This window comes from Acomys minous (assembly GCF_964271855.1).
Source record: "Acomys minous genome assembly, chromosome: 5".
NCBI classification, from domain to species: domain Eukaryota; kingdom Metazoa; phylum Chordata; class Mammalia; order Rodentia; family Muridae; genus Acomys; species Acomys minous.
Genome location: NC_140494.1, coordinates 35,279,578 through 35,300,720, shown reverse-complemented (window position 1 = coordinate 35,300,720; position 21,143 = coordinate 35,279,578).

Genomic DNA, 21,143 nt, shown 5'->3' with positions numbered 1-21,143 from the left:
ACAGAGAGCATGTGACTTTAGCAACATCCCTAGCCAATTAAACACAACACCCTCTTTGTACATGGGAGCCTGGGGCAGTGTTCAAACAGTTTGCCAAATGTGGACCCATCTTACCTTATGGTGAACAGGAGAGCATTACAGAGTCGTAGAAGCTGCTGTGTTGTGGAGAGAGAGAGAGAGAGAGAGAGAGAGAGAGAGAGAGAGAGAGAGAGAGAGAGAGAGAGAGAGAGCTGGGAGAAATAGAACCTTTGGCCTGAGGTGATGCATCTGAATAAGTAAAGGATATGCCTAGAACCCTCTGTCGGCATCCTAACCAACAAGACTTGATTCAGTGCAGCCCCGCGCTGACTTTCTTCCCCCCCCATAGAGCCCTGCACAGTAGCTAGAGGTCTAGGACAGGAGAGCAAATGCCACTTTCTCCTGAAGATAATGTACCAAGGAGGAGGCATTCTCAGAAAGGCACAACTCAACTCTAACTCACGGGGCATGATCCTTTATTGTCTGCCATGAGGCAACGGTGAGTACTTCTCAATGAACCAAGAAGACTTTTCTCATCAAAGCGGCTTTCTCTGCATGAACTTGTGCAAAGGAAGGCAAAGAGGAGGTCTCCTGAGAAATGGACAATGAGAGTTCTGGGTCTCAGCTGGGCCTCCTTCCTTTCTCAGTGTGTGACTTTATATGGGTTTCACGCAGAGTTTTGTAAATTCACTTAAACACTGTAGTTTTGTTGTTTGCCGGAAAGTTTTAATAATTTTTCTCAGTAATGAAGCATGTAGATTTTTCATACAAAAGCATTAGCTGTACCAGGTGTGTATCTCAGAGTAAAGCCCGTGATCACGAATGGGCCTACATAGCAGAGGAAAAGTAATTTGCCTTTAGAAATGAACTATTAATTTTTCAGTGATATGTTACTTGAAGATTTGAGCCCCAATGCAATCCTGTAAAATTGTGCAAAATTATACCATGGCTGGTTGAGAGTGAAGAGGATGTGAGCATTGCCCATGGAACTAATAGTTAGCCGCCTGCAGCCGTCTAACATTAATTCTGTAATTTGGGGACCTACACAGTTGTTATTTTTTTTCTCCATTAAAAAAGTGGAGTACACGTGTAAGCTTTCTTTTCAAATTCTGATTTTGGAGAGATTCACTTTAGAAGAATGTGTTTCTCTCAGAAATGTAACGTTTACACAGCATAAATCAGCCTATACATGGGTTCACTAAGTCTGTAGACTCTGGTTACACTGGAGCCGGAAGGAGGTTGACCTGAACCAGATGAGTGACAAGGGACGCAAGCCATGTGACAAGACCCACTAAAGAAGTAATAATGGAAAAAGGCCATTGCACAGAAAATTAACCAAAGCTACTGAACACTGAACACAAACTTTTCTCTTGCTCTAATTACAATGTCCTGGGAGCTGATGACATGGGACGGGATGATAAGGATCTGTGTTAGTCTGGTACTATTGCAGTGGAAAAGTCCAGCCATCAATAGGGTAAAAGGAAATATTTAGACATCTCAGTACATGGCAAACTGGCTCTGTTGTTATGGACCCCAAACAAGTTAGAAACATCATGGCAGAAGGGCGTGACAGAGGAGAGCTACTCACCCCAGAGGATCCGGGAAGCAGAGGGAAACAACATTAATTAAGGGACAAGATACAAGCAGTCCAGTGACCAAAGCTCTCCCGCCAGGCACCACCTCCTAGATTCCACCCTGGAAAATTAGCCTAGCAATAATTGATTCCTTTATGAGGAAGCTCTCATTATCTGATTATCTCCAGCTCTTAAATGCTGATCTGTTGTTGATTGAAGACTGAGAGCAAGGTCTGCATCTCTTTTGAGTCTTGGTTCACACAAAGTACTGATAGTCAATCTGCAGGTGTGCAATTGCTACGTGAAGGTAAAAGAAAGGAACAATGAGTGAGTGCTCTCAAGAGAAACCCTCCATGAAATTCTTAGTAAGTGTAGCGATTTTCCATCTAAGAGGCCATTTTTCTTGATGGCTTCTTGACAATAACAATATGAAAATTCCTGCGGGAGGAAATTGTCACCTGCCCTGGAGAAGTAAATCCTGTCAAAAGGAAGACTGTGGTAGAACAATCATGTTTCTATTACAAAAGTCATCCAGATGTCTGTTGGTGTTGGGAGGGATGGGAAGATTCGTAGTGTTAGCCTTACCACAGTCAGGCCTCTCAGTGTACCAAAACAAACCATGGCTCGGGCTCCTTTCCTATGTTGATGTTCGCGATGGGCTGACTTCTCTAAGTGACACCGTATGGTCATTTTGTTTCTCTTGAGTCACCTGATTTGTCCACAGTAGGAATGATATGGAGCTCATCTATATGGAGGGGGCGTGGCTCAGCAGTGGGGGAAGTGACACTGTTCATCACACGTGGGGGAAGTGGACACAGACACGGGCAGTGCTTAGTTATGTGTCCTGAGGACCAGTCTGTAGGATGGCAGGTAACCAGTGTACGCTGACAACCGGCTATGGAAGCTTTTTGGTTTTCTATGAAGATGCCTTCACAGAGTGAATGGAAGGGGAGCTAGAAGGTGTAGGTGCATGTGTGTGTGTGTGTGTGTGTGTGTGTGTGTGTGTGTGTGTGTGTGTATGTATGTGTATGTGTGTATGTGTATGTGTGTGTGTGTGTGTGTGTGTGTGTGTGTGTGTGTGTGTGTGTTGGTTCCTAGTGAACTCTCTCACCCCAACTTCCCATGCACAGCTAGCTCCCTTTACCCGACTGACTTGCCTATTCCACAAGGCAGAAGCCTTCCTTTGGGCTCTTATGGATCACACTGCTGCTGCCCAGCTCTGGAAAGTGCAGCAGGGGTATTCATGACCGGGCTGTGTGGAAAGACTCTGTAAGAGACTGATGACCCACTCCACATGCAAACTAAGACTACAGGCTCCTTTGCAGAGGTCTTCAACCCAGCCTAGTGTAAGAGTGGAAATCTAGATTGCAAAGCACACGAGTCCATACCAATCCGGAGCCAGAGAGGACAGACGCTGTCCCAAGCCGAGGAAATCAAGAGAGCCACAGACCACGGTTGCTAGGAGGAGCGAAGGAGAAGCCTGCTTTGGGCCTTTTTAGAGGATGCCTAGAATGGACCGGCTGACACTTTGATTCCAAATTTGGGCCTTCAGAAGCATAAGAGCACATTCTTCTGTTTGTCCCAAGTCACCCAGTCTCTTGTGCTTTGTGACTTCCCCTTAGAGAGCTGACACAGGGAAGAACATTTGAACAAGTTCCAGGCTTCTTCACCTGCCATTCTACCAGGCCCTAAGAGTCAAACTAGGGTAGAGAACAGGAAGCTCTCAATTTCTGGGATGTGATGATCTCCAGTCTGGGTTATCTGAAGTGCTTCTTTGCCCACTGGCCTGGAATTTTCCATGTCCACACCAGCTCTCCTGAGGTTTACCGTAGAATAAGGGTACCAAGCTATGTCCAAAAGGAAGGTTATGACTGATGGACAGTGTGGAGGTTGAGGTGTGAGTACTGTAACTTCCCGGTCCTGCCTCTGCAGCCAGTGTTTGGACAATTCCTTAGCTAGTCTCAGTTCTACTTGGGCTATTTCATTGTCTGCCGATCACTTCCTGCAGACCAGTGAAGCTACTGTGTGACTGGGGCATCACCTTTGCCTGCACTGATCCCACTGAACTATCTTTCAGATGCTGCTCTGCATCTGCCCATCCCTACAGCATCTACGTTGGTACAGTATTAGCGCAATTGACAATTTAGGTAAGTCAAAAGAATAGGATGATACCTTTCCATAAAATTACCTAACACTAACCAAGAAAGGGGCTTTCAGTCTAAGAACTATACAACTAATCATGTGAAGGCAGAATACCCTGGATGCTGTGACGGGCCACCTGCACGGGTCACTCTTGCCTATAGATCCCTCCTAGCCAGTCTTTGCCCCCAACACACAACCCAGCTTTTATTTGGCCTGGGCCATCAACATAAACTGGGATGTATTATTTCACAGATTATCCATGAAGAAATATCTTAAGTCAAACAGAAAATAGAGAAGTGTTCTAGCAACGAGGAAGGCTACATCTTTTATACATTTTACAGCAAGAACAGAGAAAAATGCTTTCTTTCCTGCTAGCTTGTTTTGTTAACTCGCACACATGAGCCCCACAGAAGGGATGGCTAGCTGTTCTTATGGTGGACTCTACTGTTTGCCCCTCAGGGGTCACTTTCAAAAAGGTGGCAGATTAAGTTCCTAGCAGTGTAAACACAGAAGCCAGTGTGTCTAGGCCTGGCATTGGACATACACATTTATGAGAATTTTTATTACATTCAAATCAAATTTACAGGCCACAATTGTACTCCTTGAGACAAAAAATGCTTCCTTGAGATGCATGGGGATCTCCAAACTGCACATTTGATAAACCAGCCAGCACTTGTTTTACAGGCTGCCTGGGATAGTTTCCTTCTTCCAACACAGAGGTGAATTCAGTAGTCTGCAGCCACCTCTTGCTGTTGACTTAATCTAAGGAGAGAGAGAATATGATAGATAAAGCATTTCCCACTTTTTGTGAAAATGATGAGTTATCTGAATTTTGCTCGGAGGCGTAAGACACCACCCTATCTCCATTCAAACCTATTACGTTTGCCAGAGACCCAGCTGTCAATAGCACCGCGCAGTAAATTTAATTTACAGAGTCGATACAGAGCCAGCTGCATTAAGAGTAAGGTAATTCTGGCACGTTATTAATTCGAGTGGCCATGTACGGCATTGTCTAGACAAGACCTAAGTCCAAGTTTTCATAGGCAATCTGTACATTAAATGAAGTATGCCAGAGTTGTAAAGAATACCAATAACACTGATCTGGCTTATTAACCAATATTGATTGGTTTTACTCAGTCACGGTCTAGAAGCCTTGAGGTAAATGTTGGGATGTCCAGTCTTGTTTCAATAAAAGAGTGAATATCTCAAAAGACTCACAAGGTACAAGGTAAGGAGGCATGGGGGCGGGAGGGTGGGGAAGAGAAAGTTGTTGAGTTTGCTATTGGACAAAATTGGCATTGTAACTATGGATTCACACACACTGGGCAACAACAAGAGGATCCGTAAGAACTGCAGCCAGCAGCATGCACTGTCTTCCGTTTGGGGTAGTTACTGTGTGTTTCAAATGCTACCCAGAGACCACTCTTCAGCTGACATGTTTCTAAGTTTGCTCATTCATTCTTCAGGTACGTTAGTCACTGATACCAGGTGAGTCCCTCCAAAGCAGATGTGCTGCCCACTGACCCATCCAACACAGCTAGAGAGGGATTCCTATTGTCTGCTTCAAGAAACAAGGGTCAACACATTTCTTTCTCTTTTTTTGGCATTTATTTTTTTATTATTAATTTATTCATATTACATCTCAGTTGTTAGCCCATCCCATGTATCCTCCCATTCCTCCCTTCCTCCCACTTCCCCCCTACTCCCCTCCCCTCCCCTATGTCTGTGTCTGAGGGGGACCTCCTCCCCCTGTATATGCTCATAGGGTATCAAGTCTCTCCTTGGTGACCTATTATCTTTCTTTTGAGTGCCACCAGGCATCTCCATCCAAGGGACATGTTCAAATATGGGGCACCAGAGTTTGTGTGAAAGTCAGATCTCCTTCTCCGCTCAACAGTGGAGAATGTCCTGTCCATCGGCTAGTCTGGGTAGGGGTTCGAGGTTTACTGCCTATTTTTTCCTTAACTGTTCCCATAGTTTGCGGAGGACCCCAGGGCCCTGTAGTTTTCCAGGACCCGCTGGATCCTTCTATTTCCTCTTTCTCACAGGCTTCTCACACCTAAAGTCTCAATAGGATGTCCTCCCCTCTTACCCACTATCCTGGTAGGTACAGTTTTTCATGGGGACGTACACCTTGGACTAGTGTCTCGATATAAGTGAGTATATACCATTTAGCTCTTTTTGCTTCTGTGTGAACTCACTCATTATGACAATTTCTAGTTCAATCCATTTGTCCACAAATTTTGGAAATTCCTTGTTTTTAATAGCTGAGTAGTATTCCATAGTGTAAATGTACCACAGTTTCTTTATCCATTCTTCTATTGAGGGACACATAGGTTGTTTCCAAGTTCTGGCTGCAGCTGCTGGGGTCAGAGAATAGTGCAGGTGAGAGGTCAAAGCCCTCAGCGTGGTCATAAGCCAAGGCAGGAGGAGGGTGGACTCGAGAGGCTCCCAGATGTGGCTTCCAGCCTCAGAGCAGAGTTAGACTCAGGAATCAGTGAAAGTATCAGGTATCAGGTCAAACCTGTCTGTAGTGCCGAGTCCAAAAGTTACGGCTCTGAAGAAAACAGAAAGATTCAGTCAAATGAATCGTAACCTTCCAAGAAAACTGCTTCCTTATTGAAAGACTTGCCATGTCACCTCCTGAGTCACGCCCACAGCTAGAGGGCTAGCCCAGTCATCACATGCACAGTGGGGCATCACTCCTCTCTCAGGCTCCCTAGTGACCCCTGAAACCACTCTCAGACCCTCACGAATTAACTCAACATATTTCTGTGAAGCATCTAGCCTGATCCCAAATATCACTTTAGGAGTTTGAGAAGACAAAGAGAGAACAAAAAGACTGTCCATGGACTGCATCCCGAATAGTGAAATGAAAAACCCACAGGGGGAAAGCAACCTCAAAGTAGCAGCCACTGTTCTTTCTGGATCTGTGGAGAGTAGCAGCTTGACCATTGTCACATTCTGCATGTGACTAGAACATGGATGTACAGAGCTATCACACTGTACATGTGCATATATTTATGTATGTGTGGATATATATACATATATATGTATATATATATATACATATATATATATGCTTTTATTCAACCAGTAATGATCAGAACACTGTAGTTTAAATTCAGAGCTCATCATTCAAACTATTTTTTGAGTCTCTACTATAAGGGCCAAGCTAATCTATGGAAATAATTGAATTCAATAGGAGAGAGGAAAGCAGAAAGTAATTAAGGATGCTACCAGCTAGTTCTTGTGTAGCAAGCCTAGTATTTGGCCAGTGAGATGGCAAAGTGGATGAAGGCACTTGTCGCCAAGTCTGATGATCTTAGTTCAATCCCCAGGACCCACATACTGGAAGGAGAGAACTTATTCCTACAGAATGTCTTCTGACCTCCATATTTGTACCAGCGAATGCTTGGGTACACATCCAAATAAATCTAAAAAGCAAAAACTCTATGATCATGCCAGGGCCCCACTAGCCTAGTACTGGATTACCCTGGGCTACCATAGGAGGCTGGAGATGGACAACAAGGAATAGCTTTGATTCACTCGGAGAGTATGCCTAGCCAGAGTCAGTGGCAGGGGCCTCCTCATGTCATCAGCACGCATACTCAGCCCTGGCCATCTGGAGCCATGTCTTTGATGAAGACAGAGATTAGAGGGAAAATGAAACTTTTCGAGTGCCCTCCTTCCCCCCGCCGCAGCCTGTGCTTAAAATTCACACCATGTACCTTGTGCTTCTGTGTACAGGAAAAAAAATCAAATCAAGATATCAAATCAGAATCACAGAACCCCACAGAGTTCTCTGGCAAACTTTTGAGTGCAGACAGAAGAAAGGAGCTGAGGCTGGGAGTGCTCCAGTAAAAGAGTGAGCAGTAGACTCTGTTGGCAGCAGATGCCTGTTGCTATGATAGGATTTCGTGGCCCAGGGGAGTATGGGATTTGAGGTTATTAGACATTAAGATTCAATTCCAGTACGGAGACTATCTGGATCTGTGTTTTTCCAACCTATACCAGCACCAGTGTGTTCAGAAGACTGGCGTGGTTGCTCGCAGCTTCCGCAGCCTACAGCTGAGCTTAATTCTGGCAACTGAGGCACAACATGACATTCATGGAAGCCCCATCTCAGAAAAGAGTATCTGAGAGCGCGTGGGTTTCTAATGAGACAGTTACAGCAAAGGCAGGCATTAGATACGTCTATGGGAAGCTCTCCTTTGTCAATCATTGGTTAATGGGACACATCGTCATGGAGGAGTCATTGCACAGAATAAAAATCAAGATGGTGTCACCCAGGGAGAAACAAAGTAACAGGACTTGGGTGTACAAAATCCTCAGAACCTTCTGAGTAAAAAGAGAATCCACCAATGGAAGAGGAAGTAAATTGGTCAGTGTCTAACTGGAGTAAAGGACTTGCTGAGGCTATGTGTGAGGTGAGGTGGGAGCGGGGGGGGGGGGGTGGGGGCGGGGGGGGGGTGCATCAAGAACAAACGTGCCGGGACTCTGAGAAGGAGGCTTGTCCCCTGAAGGGAAGTAGAAAATGCTGCACTTCATCCTGAATTGAGGCTTTCTGCGGGACAGTGTGGGCCAGATGTGCCGACAGAAACCCATGAACCCTCATCCGCACTCCACCCCCAAGCCCCAAAAGCTGGCTTCAGCCGAAGCTGCTCACCACCTGCAACAAACGAAGCCCTTTTCCTTAGAAGGAAATGCACGCTGGCTCCGCCTGAAGCATGCCTTGCCTGGAATTCCGTGACACATTTTGTCTCCTGCGATCACTTCCTGAGTGAGGACGGCTCAGGCTCACTTTGGTCTTTCACACACAGCACATCCTCTCATCCAGTTATATATAGGACGTGAAAATCGGGGTTGCTTTAGCTTGTTCCTCCCCCCACCTTGTATTGAAGTCTTAACATATGCATAGCCCGTTGACCCCTGTTACTCCGGTCCCACCCCTTCTTTCATGATCTCTTCTCTTGGTTTTTACAAAGGATTGTATAAGGCCTCTCTCTGTAATGACTCACATCATTCATGCATTTTTCATCTGCTTCTTCATGCAGCCTGACATCTTGTTCCTCCTTTCTGACTGGGACTGTGCGCGGAGCAGATGCCTTCACTAAGCTGTGATGAGTTTCAGATCTTACTCTCAGGGGGCGCAGGCTAATCCAGAGCCCTTCAGCCTAGATGAGGCATTTAATTTATTCCTCCCAGAAAGTTTCACCTTGAGCCTATCTGTGGTGGGTTTTATCTGCCATTATGTCCGCCAATTACTGGGTTTTGTTCACCCCACTGAGGGCCTTTCACCTTCCTCTCTGGCCTTGGCTACCTTCACAACTCCATGTCATAAGTACGTTTGGCCCTGGCGCTACCCAGTCACATTTAACAGCATCAGCAGCAGGCAGATTCCACCCTGACTGTGTCAGAGAAGGAACACAGAAGTAAATAGTTTGGTCAGATTTGTGTGTGTGTGTGTGTGTGTGTGTGTGTGTGTGTGTGTGTGTGTGTGTGTGTGTTTAGGTTCTATGGGCCAACCTCAGATCTGCCCAGTAAAGGACAATATGTGCAGTAAACTTCGAACTCCTACCCAGATCTAACCAACGAACAGGACATTCTCCACAGTTGAGTGGAGAGTAGGGAATGACTTTCACAGGAACTCTTGTGCCCCTTATTTGACCATGTCCCCTGCATGGGAGGCCTGGTGGCACTCAGAGGAAGGATAGCAGGCTACCAAGAAGAGGCTTGATACCCTATGAGCATATACAGGGGGAGGAGGTCCCCCTTAGTCACAGTCATAGGGGAGGGGAGTAAGGGGAAAATGGGAGGGAGGGAGGAATGGGAGGATACAAGGGATTGGATAACAATTTAGATATAATATGAATAAATTAATAAAATATATTTTAAAAATATGCAACATAAAAAAATATTATTTCTTTTGTCAAAGCCCTCCAGGAGTTTCTAATTCCTTTGGAAGGATGTTGGTAGTCTTTACCATTACCTAGACAGTCTCACATCACATCCTGCCACACACCACATGACCTGTCCTGAGCCCCACCTCCCTCTGGCCACTTGCCACCTTGGCCTAGAAGAAGCTGGGTGCTTCTGTTTCTTCTTTGTGCTGTCTCAGGGAAATGCAGTTCTCCTGACAGCCTCTGGCCTCCATCCCTTTCTGAGTGGCTTTTCTTTCTGGTCAGTGTCCTAGCAGTCTCCTCACCATCACTCCTTTGCAGCAGTTCTCAGTTAGTTCTTGAGACTTTGGTCTTTGTGTCTTTACTCAGTTTCTATCTTGTGTCCTTATGGTGTAAAAAAAAAGATTTACCTAAGAACATCTTTGTCAGAGGCTAGCTCTGTGTCTTTGTTCCCTAGACCAAAGCCCAGACTAAATAGGCCCTACACATAAAAGCAAGTATATCAGCAAACTAAAATAAAAATTAAAAAATCTCCCATTTACATGCTCTGGAAAACAAGTCACCACCCACTGACCTGTTCTGAAGGTAACTGACTAGGTACCAGATAAGTGTTGGCTGAGACTTCCAGGCTTGTCCTTCACCAGCCATGTCCAGGAGCCTAACTAAGCAGGTTCCCTGCTGGTCCTTCCTGTCTCTAACCAGCTTAGGACACAGGCTGTCACAAAAGTAGGGCTGCAGCATGGACTCTGTCCCATGGGGAGGGAGCATGTGCACACCATGTTCTCCTCGCAATAGTGAGTCCACAATTCTTTTCTTTCTTTCTTTCTTTCTTTCTTTCTTTCTTTTTTAATGAGTGTTTCTCTGCATTGCTTTGGCTGTCCTGGAACTCACTCTGTAGACCAGGCTGGACTGGAATTCACAGAGATCAGCCTGCCTTTGCCTCTCGAGTGCTAGGATTAAAGGTGTGTGCCACTGCTGCCTGGCAAGTCCACACATTTTTAATAAACACAGAGCAGTCAGCCAAGAAGACTGTGCACTTGTGTGTTCTCTCAGCCTGAAGAGGGCCACACCACTCACTGTCAGCACAACAGAAAGAAGAGTGATGCAATCCAGAGATCCCAGTCTGGGAATGCACCTTTGGATAAGTGCTAGCACAGACCTTCCCGTGTGCCTCATCTGTGTTCTGTCCATCCAAGCAGACATGACACAGAGATTATACATGCTGATGTCGGAATATGGAATCCTGCCTTGGGCTTCTGTCTTGAATGCCTAGTCCCATGTGGCTGTGCTATTTGGGAGGTCATGGTGACTCTAGGATAGGGACTTAGCAGGAAGAATTAGGCCACTGGAGGAGGGTCCTCAGGGTGTTAGCTGGATGCTCCCGATGGTCTTGGTTACCATGTCCTCATCATGCATGCGGTAAACAGCTCTCCTCTGCCACAGGCTCCAGATACCACTACACAGAGTCACGCAACCACACGCATAAGCCTCTAAATCAGGGCACCAGAAGAAGTTATTTCCTCCTCCTGTGGATTGTTTCTGTCAGTTGTTCTAGTCACAGGGCTACAGAGCTAATGAATATACACAGTGAGACAAGTCTCAGAGACCAGGGGAACAACTTATCAAATGTATATTGTAAATGTCTCTGGGGAGTAGTGCGTGAAGTGAGCTTAAAAAAGATTTTGAGAAAAATCTGGCTGAGACTAATGGAAATGATGGATTACCGCATATGTTTCGGAAGAAACATTAGTTCTGTGCGATGTATATAAAATTGGAAAGCACTGCAGGAAAAAAAGGTGTTGGCTAAATGCAAATTAGAGTAAAGAATATACTTAATTAAAATTTAGCAGTGTCTGTGTTGGTCTGGATGAGATCTGAAGAGACTGCACAAAACCAAGTGCATCGTTGGGCTGGAGAGAATGATATTTTTCTGCCTTTATTTTTCTCTTCTTCTTCTTCTTCTTCTTCTTCTTCTTCTTCTTCTTCTTCTTCTTCTTCTTTTCTTTCTCTCTCTCTCTCTCTCTCTCTCTCTCTCTCTCTCTCTCTCTCTCTTTTGATAATGATATAGTAAAGATCAAAATAGAGTACTTTGTGAGGCCCAGCTAGCTACTCAGAGTGAGTGAGGGGCAGCTTAGTGTAGCAGGACTCCCAGACATCAAAGATGAATTTTCACCTTACCTAAAACTTCTTTATAACTGTATGTGAGCAGTTATTTCCTATATCATAGCAATTAGAGATCACATGTGTTATTTTCAAACGCTTTGGACTCCAGTGCAAAAGTGGCAGAAATAGCTGAAATGAAGGGCTCAGTAAATGACTTGTAGAAATCATCAAAAATACCTTTCCATTTGGTCTCGGTCTAACATAAAAATATTTAATAGAGTCCTTGTTACTGTAGATAATATATAAAGATATGTTATAGCACCCTATGTATTTGTCAGGAGACCTTTACACATCAACATTTCAACTGCCCTTTTCCATTTATGCAGAGACTGTGCATCAGTGAGCTGGGTTAGCATGCTGGTGTCCTCACCCTGTCAGAGGGCAGAGGAAGACTCGTGACTCCCACCATGACTCCCAACCAAAAATGTTCCAGCTCATCCCAAATGAGTAGAAGACCTGGCAGTTTGTACACCCTAGTCAGAGAACTGTGCTCATGTGCAGTGATTACACCAACACACACTGCAGACAGACGCCTTGATGCAACAGACTGAGTTCACTTGTCTCATCAGCGGGTGTGAGTGGGACCCAGGAGTGATTCGTATATCAGCCTTTGATATACAAACGCACACACAGCTGATAGACAAGTGCTCTTCCATCTCTGATACTTGTTTCCAGCCTGTATATTGATTGGCCGTTGTCTGTTCTCCCTCCAATGGCTATGAAGCAAAAGTCTTCCTTACCTCCCTCAGCTTGGGAAGCACCCAGCCCCTCTGGTGGTTGCACCTTGCCAATCTGTGCAGCTGTCTTCACAAGTCCTGTCCCATCTTTCTATCTATGTGGCTCTTTCTCTTCCTGTATGTGACCTGTTATTGGTTTTAGGCTGAGTGTAATTCATTATGACCACTTTTTACTTAAATATATGTGTGAAGATCCAATTCAATAAAAAGTCTCTTTTGGAGGTTCCAGATGGACAAGAAAGTAGGATGAGATTACCACTCTGGCCAGTTTAGTGACACCCATGCAGAAGAGGTGGGCAGTGGGGGACATGCGATTCTGATGCAGTTTTTTACAAGGATGCCTCAAATTGAACAGAACTGTGGAAAGCAAAGATGTACGTCAGTACAAACTTTCAGGTATCTTACTAACAGAGAATGGCATTCTACCACAAAGATAGATGAATAAAGCAAGAAGGAATTATGGGAAATAGCATATTTGTGATATAGATGAATACAAGGAATCCAGATGTGTTGACAAATGTGGTGACCCAACGCCCTAATTCCATCCACCCACTGGTGTCTGTGGGTCATGATCATAAGCAAGCTGATTAGCATTTGAAGCCCATTTAGTCAGAGGTTGCTACATTTTGTACATGCTGGGACGTTCATACGTATTGGTTAGCACTTGAGCAGATTCTGCAGACCCGTAGGCTAAAACTAGGCTGTCCTAGTCCACATTCAATTAACATTAATTAGGAGCACTCCCCATGTGCCTCTTTCTGTGTTTCAGACATAACTGGAATTGTACTTTGAGAGTGGCTGTTAATAGTACAGTTTTATAATGGAATAAAGGAAAAGCATGTGAATTGGGTAAGACTTTCAGTGTGTCACATATGTATGTGCACAAAGGTAGCTGAGTATAGATTCTGATGAGGGACAGAGACCTCAAGAAGCTGCACTTACAAATGAGGAGCTTTGTTTATCTTCCAGGGATTTCTCTCGAAAGCTTATGCACATCATCTGAGGACCTGAGACTCACATAGAAGTTACACACACACACACACACACACACACACACACACACACACACACATACACACTTATCATTACTATGATAAAACTTTAAGGCATTAAGAAGTTGTATTTCTTTTTATCTTGGAGTTGATTGGGGACACTTATTTGGTATGCAGAGTTCTGGTCCAGAGAGATATATGCCAGTTTGCCCCCAGGAAGCAGAAACCATCAACCTCAAGTGCCAGTGTAATATCACCTAAAATATCATTAACCTCTGAGAGGTTTTGTCTCTGCGTTCTCACCTGCTTACTAATGGACTTGGAATCCCATGAGAAGGGGCTGGATTCTGAATCGGGCACCATTTGAGCCTGACATGTGGCCTGGGAAAGCACGAAGCAGGCAACATAGCTTAATCACAGGGCACCAGCCCAAATCTGGAGTCAGATACAGAGTGCAGCCTCACTGAAGTGCCCTGATCAAAAGTGGCAGGGTGAAGACATGCTCGGGCTCCGCCGTTCTCTTCTACTCTGTTTGAAAATAGGGCAAGACATACAAAGCAACCCACCTCAACAGTGCCATTTTGGGGGGGACAGCCTCTGACACTTTGTATTTATACCAAATCACATGCTGTTATTTCCAATTTCCTCAAGAGGCCTATCATTAGCAACAGTTAATGACCAGCTTGAGGCAAAACCCAAGGTTCTCTCACCTCAAAAAGTCATAACCTGTAGAGGTGACTGGCTGGGAAGATATTAGCACAGTTATAAAATGCAGTTCTTGCCCCAGATGGCACCAGGGACAGACATCACCTTTCAGAGTTGACAAGTGTTCTGCATATAGATCCAGGCGAGGTGTGTTCCTCTGGCTTCCCGACCCGGTCCCAGGAAGAGATACCTGAAGGAATTACTGTTGATATTTTACTCTTTCCACTTAAAACAAGAAGACAATTCCTTAAGTGGGTCTGTTTGTTTGTAATTTCTTGACATGAAAAGTTTATTATATTGGGTTTATATTGAGAAATGATTTTTTTTGAGCTAAATAAAATATTTTATATAAAGTGCCTATGTGCTTTGCCTACATATTTTTCATATTACTTTCTCATTCACCTAAATGGAAACTCAAGGCAGAGGGATAATTATGATTGGTGGGAACAGAGCATTTCAACACCTCTGTGTGTGAAGTGGCCATTTGAAGGCATTACAAAGGGGAGACCAAGAGAGAAAGGTGCTCAGGTGTGATTCCCCCCTGCATCCTGTAGTTGGTAGTCCCAACTTTAACATCAGCACTTTGAGATGAGCGTGTATGCTTGGAGCATGGCCTGATCTAGCTGCAGGGAAGTGGTGCTCTGCTGTGTGTCACTCTGGAGAGGTCTAATCCAAGTGAACAGAGTCTCTGCATGACAGGCAGGTGCTGCCCTATTTTCAACAGCTCTCTGAGACCGAGACGTGCAGCTTCCACACAGACTTGGCAGCTGTGGATTCTGAGGCTGGCTGGTGTTAACCCAGGTCTCTGGACTGACCGATGACCCAGGTGCTCCCCTTCTTTGTCCTGAGCTTAAGAAGCTATAGAAGACTTGCTGTGAAAAGCTTGGCTTCCAGGCAGGTTCTAAGTACCTGGGACCGACCAGCCCACCTCTCTGGTCTGAGAAGTTCTGCTGTACCTACTAACAAGCTCCAGAAAGCCATCTGATACCCAGCTTCTAGGAAATCAAAGGAGAACACATATTGATCCTCAAAATGAGGACCGAACTCTCAAACCATAGGTTCCTTGGATTCAGGCTTGTAGATGTCAGGCTAGCGGTTTTTGGACTTAGATCACCTTCAGTCTAGGGCTGTATGGATTTGGATGTTTCACATTAACTTTTATTTCACTTTAGTAGTTTTTAGTGGAAGGTAATTGTGTCAATCTCAGCCTATCAGACCACAGTTATGAGCTTCTCTGTAAGGAAACATCTGGAAAAGCTGCTGGCCTAGAGTCACGGTTCAGGGGAGCATGTTTTGTGGGAATTTCAGCAGAGCTTGTGCTTGGCAGACCATCTCAAAGATGTACTTGATATTTCGCAAGTAATGATGCCTTTGAGAAGCAAATGAGCATCTTAGGCTCATCAGCTCAGTTAGAAGCCTCCTCACAAGCGCAGGTGTGTTGCTGTGGTCTACTGCACAAGAACTCTATCAGATACTTTTCTGACTGCCACGGCAGCACCACAATCAACGTGATTTATGGAACAGTGAGTTGCTTTTAGCTTACAGTTGAAGGGAGATGGGTTTATTATGTCAGAGAGGCATGGTAGCTAGCAACAGGCATGGTAGCTAGCAACAGAAAATGTTGAGACCACACCTTTTGCAGCAAGAATGAAGCAGAGATTGTGAGAAAATGGTGGAAAATTATGGCAGGCAGATTTGGGCCCAGGGGTCCCACTCAAACTATGGCACCAGACAAGGACAATACATGCAGTAAACTTCAAACCCCTACCCAGATCTAGCCAATGGACAGGAAATTCTCCACAGTTGAGTGGAGAGTGGGATCTGACTGGTGCCTCATATCTGACCACATCCCCTGAATGGGGAGACCTTGTGGGACTCAGAGGAAGGATAGCAGGCTACCAAGGAGAGACTGGATACCCTATGAGCATATACAGGGGGAGGAGATTCCCCCCTCAGGATCAGTCATAGGGGAGGGGACTAAGGGGGAAATGGGAGGGAGGGAGGAATGGGAGGATACAAGGGAGGGGATAACCATTGAGATGTAATATGAATAAATTAATAAAATAAAATTTAAAAAAGGAAATGGTGGAAGGCTTAAGCGGCCACTGATTATAATGAAAGGACATAGACTGGGTTGTAGCACTGCCACACTGAGCTATAGAAAATCAGAGGGGTCATGCACAGTTGATCAGACTTCCTGTCTACAGGACAGGGTCACAAAGCTAATCAGGGACATCTCTGTTTTGTCTTTTGAAGAGAGGACAGGCCTTTCCACAGATGACTCAGGGACCATTAGGGCTTTGCACATACATCACCAGGTCACAGTGCTTGCACGCTTTGATTTTCAGGTGTGAGTTTGCATCTTTAGTGATTGTGTACTTAGATATTTCCTCTTGGGGGCAGGTCCTGGTGCTGTTCCAGTCTGGCTTTCAGGTAAAGACTGAAGCCAAGGGGAATTATTACAAAGCCCTAAGATCTGAAGGGATTTCTCTTACTAGGCTTTCAATTTACTTAGAGATGGCCACACACACCCCTTTCCTAATCTCCTCTGGAATGAGACATCTAACAGGAACATGTAGCCTCCTGGCTTGCACAGGTGATCAGCAAAGAGGAACCGTACCTTAGGATAAGCCACGCCTCCCACTTAGGGGAATCTCTGCCTTATGGATCTCAGAGGTAATGACTGGATAAGTTGAGACTTAGTGGATCAGAAACAGAATTTAATTTTCATATTTGAAGGATATGAACTTTCAGGATCATGGGAAGAATGTTATCGTGTGACCAGTCATGTCCGATTCGAATCTGTATCCAAGTCCACATGGCCGATTAAGGGCATTGACTTCTGAAAGAGAAAATGGGGTTAACGAAGAAGCAGGCTCAGGTCCTGATAGAAGAGATAGAGATCAGTGTCTTTATCAAGAGAGATCCAAAGAGCTGCTTTCTGTTTTCTCCCACATCACAAACCCAAGGAGGAAGTGTGCATGCATAATCCTGAGCGAGCCCTTACCAGAAGTAGTAGAAGTCAGCATGTTGACCTACAGCTTTGACCTCCCACAGCTATGTGAAAATAAATGCCCTGCTTAAAGCATTCTTCTGGATGATATTGAACATGGAGGCAGCCAGCGGTCACCCTGCTGTCTGTAGTGTTGCATAGCTCTAAGCTTACAGGGGCTTTGGTCACCGGAATGGGAAATCTGAGGCTTCCTGATGCTCCTGAACTATCTATATTGCTGAAAACACTGGAGACGTCAGAGTGACACTGTAGCTGGTACTTCTTGTCTAAAGTCCTCTAGCTGGACACTGGGCCACCAACAGAACGTGGACTCTTGGTAAATGGAGGAGATGGATTGGTTAGCTAGGACTGAAACGTTGATGTACCATGTTGTCTCGATTTGGCCATCTAGTCCATACTGCTAACGATGGTTCGCATCATGGGAAGCATTCCTGTTGAGTGTGGGAATAGCCATAAATTATTCGTGTAACACTTCTTCAAGCTTCTGCGGGGGCCTCTCACCCACATCTGCAAGCAAACAGCAGACTCCAAAATAATATAGCTTTCTTCATATTCCCTCCTCTACTTTTTATGACAGGTGGGTGGTATGTATTTTTAGATTAAATGGGAAGAGAATTTTTCTTTTGTTTACGCTCAAGCAGCGTGAGAACAAACAGGGTGAATAACCAATTATGAAGACAGCTTGGTTCTCCCCTTATTTGTGGTGACAGCATTGCTTCCTAATCGTGTGCAATGTCAAAGACTATCTTCCCAAAAAGCATTTGGGATGTTCCACTTCTCCGCTGACAGTGCACCCAAGGAACATCTATTTAACTTTTTAATTATGTTTATTTGCTTTTGTAATTAAAGAAAACAATCTTAGAAAATAGGTTTATCATTTAATTGCACAGGATGAAAACTATGACAAGTCCAATTATTGGGTGTCAAAGTTCTGTTTGTTTTTATTTAGTTTCGTTTCATCTTCCTTTTAGAAAGGGGACCTGTTTCCACTTACAGTCTCTACTCTTCTCCCCTCCCTTATTTATTGCAATGGGGAGTATTTCAATGCTGCTTTTTTGTTCTAATTGCCTTTTCTCTCCATTGTCTCAGAAGCAAATGTGAAGGTCCCGATCTTTGCATTGCTTTGTATTGATAGAAAGAAGCATTTGATGACACCCACATTGATTCCTTTGTCAACTCTTACCTAAAAGTCTTGATAAAGCATTGCCATGAAACCTTATGGCATTCCATTGAACACTGACATCTGAGGTTCCTGAAGCAGGGATCTTTGCAAATTGGTCATTTTTTTCTACCTGGTAAGAAGTTGTCTCCTTTTGTCGGCAGCTCCCTTGCCAGCACCTCTGTCTAAGTTAGGGTTTGAATGCTGTGAAGTGACACCATAGTCATGGCAACTCTTTTAAAGGAAAACACTTAATTGGAGATGTCTTACAGTTCAGAGATTTATCCCATTGTCATCAGGGTAGGAGGCCTGCTGCACAGAAGAAGACACGGTGCTGGAGAAGTAGCTAAGAGGGCTACATCTGGATTGGCAGGCAGCAGGAAGAGAGAGACACTAGATTGGCTTGAGCATTAGAATCATCAAGCTCACCCTCAATGACACACTTTCTCCAACAAGGCCACATCTCCTATAGTGCCAGTCTTTGGTGATGAAGCATTCAAACAGGAGTCTATGGATGCCCCTCATATTCAAACCGCCACAATCCCCAAGCTCAGACTTTGAGCCAGGCTTCTAACCTTCTACATTGTATTGGACATTACCTGAAAACAAGGGCTAGTGGTCCGCAGGATTCTACACTCTAGGTGTGAAGCCCTTGGCTTAGCTAAGACCCTGGAGGATTTGAAGACAGCACAGCTTTCCTTGGTGCTTTGGTCATCACATTATTCTGCTAAACTCATTTATTAGAAAAATATCAAGGAGTAATGTTTGTCATCCATCCTTCAGATGGATCCATCTTCCAAGCTCACCCATCTTAGACTATTTCTGTATCTGAGCTCCTCTGATGACATTTGGCTACAAGATAAAGAAAATTAAGTTCCAGAGATTTTGTTGCTCCTGCTTCTCCCTCTCTCTCTCTCTCTCTGTCTCTCTCTCTCTCTCTCTCTCTCTCTCTCTCTCTCTCTCTCTCTCTCTCTCTCTCCCCTTACATGGCAGCCAAGAGCTGCTTCCAATGAACCTATATTTCTATATTTTAACTTACCTTGCATGAAAAGCAATCCAATGTCCTCATTTTTTAATTATAGGAAAAGGGAAGAAGGTTGGCATAGAAGCAGCCTGTCCCCAGGTTGCTTAGCAACCTCTGATATTATCATCTACCACTGCCACCAGGGACACAGGATAAAAAGGACAAACCCGCCACAGGTAGCTCTCTTACTCTAACATACCCCCCCATCTCTCTCTCTCTTTCTCTCTCTCTCTCTCTCTCTCTCTCTCTCTCTCTCTCTCTCTACCTCTGGGGTGCTCAACCCTTCCTTCTCTTCCCATCCTTCTACAGTAAATCTTATACTATGTTAAAAAAAATTGAGTTTATATCTTATTACATGCACACCAAACAATGTGTGTTAGGTAATTTGGGCATGCATACCTAAATGACTTTAAGGAAATCCTCACTCAGTGCATATGAGCCTTACTTACCAGGGCTGCAAAACAGGGTCCTGCAAAGTCCAGGCTGAAATCTAGTGTGCAGAGCATCCCAAGAAGCTCATTCGAGTCAAGAATATGCATGGTCCTGCTACAACCACAGAGTGTGTGACTGTCAGGGATGGGCATTGCTACAGTGTGGCCCAAAGAAACCTGCCTCAGAAAGTGGATTCTCTATTGAGACTAAGGAGTGACCAACATTCTATGTGGATTTGTAACATTAACTTCCTTATTTTCAAAACTGAGGTTTGTCTTATGTAAGTGATCCTTCAGTAAGTTGTATTTAGCCAAAACATAAAACGGCATATCAAAGTAAGACTGAGCTGGTCATTCATAAACCTGTACATTTTTCTACTAAATTATGGGAGGCAAGACAGTTAGTACTATGTTCTACCTCTTGCCTATCTATGCTTCTGGTCTTTCATGAAAAAGCAAACAAACAAACAACCGAAAGAAGGATTAAGAACACGCCAGAGTGAAAGACAATGAAAAGTGACATTCCACTGAAGAGTTTACAAAATATGCAAGATGCCACTGTGGGTATTTGTCCTTTGGCTATGCATTCTAGTTTCCTTAGGTATCGCGGAAATAAATTTTACAACTTGAGATCTTGTTTCTAGTTACATCCGGGTGTAACATTTAAAAAAACTGTGCAAACAATGAATTTCATTTTGCTCTGTTTGGTTTTGGTGTTTTGAGGCAAGGTCTTTCTATGTAGCCCTGGCTATCCTCAAAATGACTATGTAGACTTGACTGCCCTCAAACTTACTGCGTAGCCCAGGTTGTCCACCAGTATCATGCAGACTAGCTTTGAGCTGTGGCACCCCTCCTGCTTTTGTCTTCCAGTGCTGGCTTTCAGGTGAGGCACCATCAGGCCTGCTGGGGCACTCCAATCTGATGCCAGCCCTGAGCAGTGCAGCATGTAAAGATGGGAACAGTTCATAGCAGATCTGTCTCTGTGGAGCAGCTGTGGGGTCTTTCATATCTCTCCACTGATTGTGGTGGGCACTTGTCACTTGGCAACACACCCTTAGCCATCAGGGAAATCAAGGCATTGGACATCAGGCTGCCCAGTTTACATTTTTGATGCTGTGATAAACACCATGACCAAAGCAACTTAAAGAGGACAAATTTATTGGGTTTACAGATCAGAGTCCATGACTGAGGGAGCCTGAGGCAGGAACTAAAGAAGAAACCATGGAGAAGTTCTGTTTACTGGATTGCTCAGCTTGCTCTTTCATGCAACTGAGGACCACCT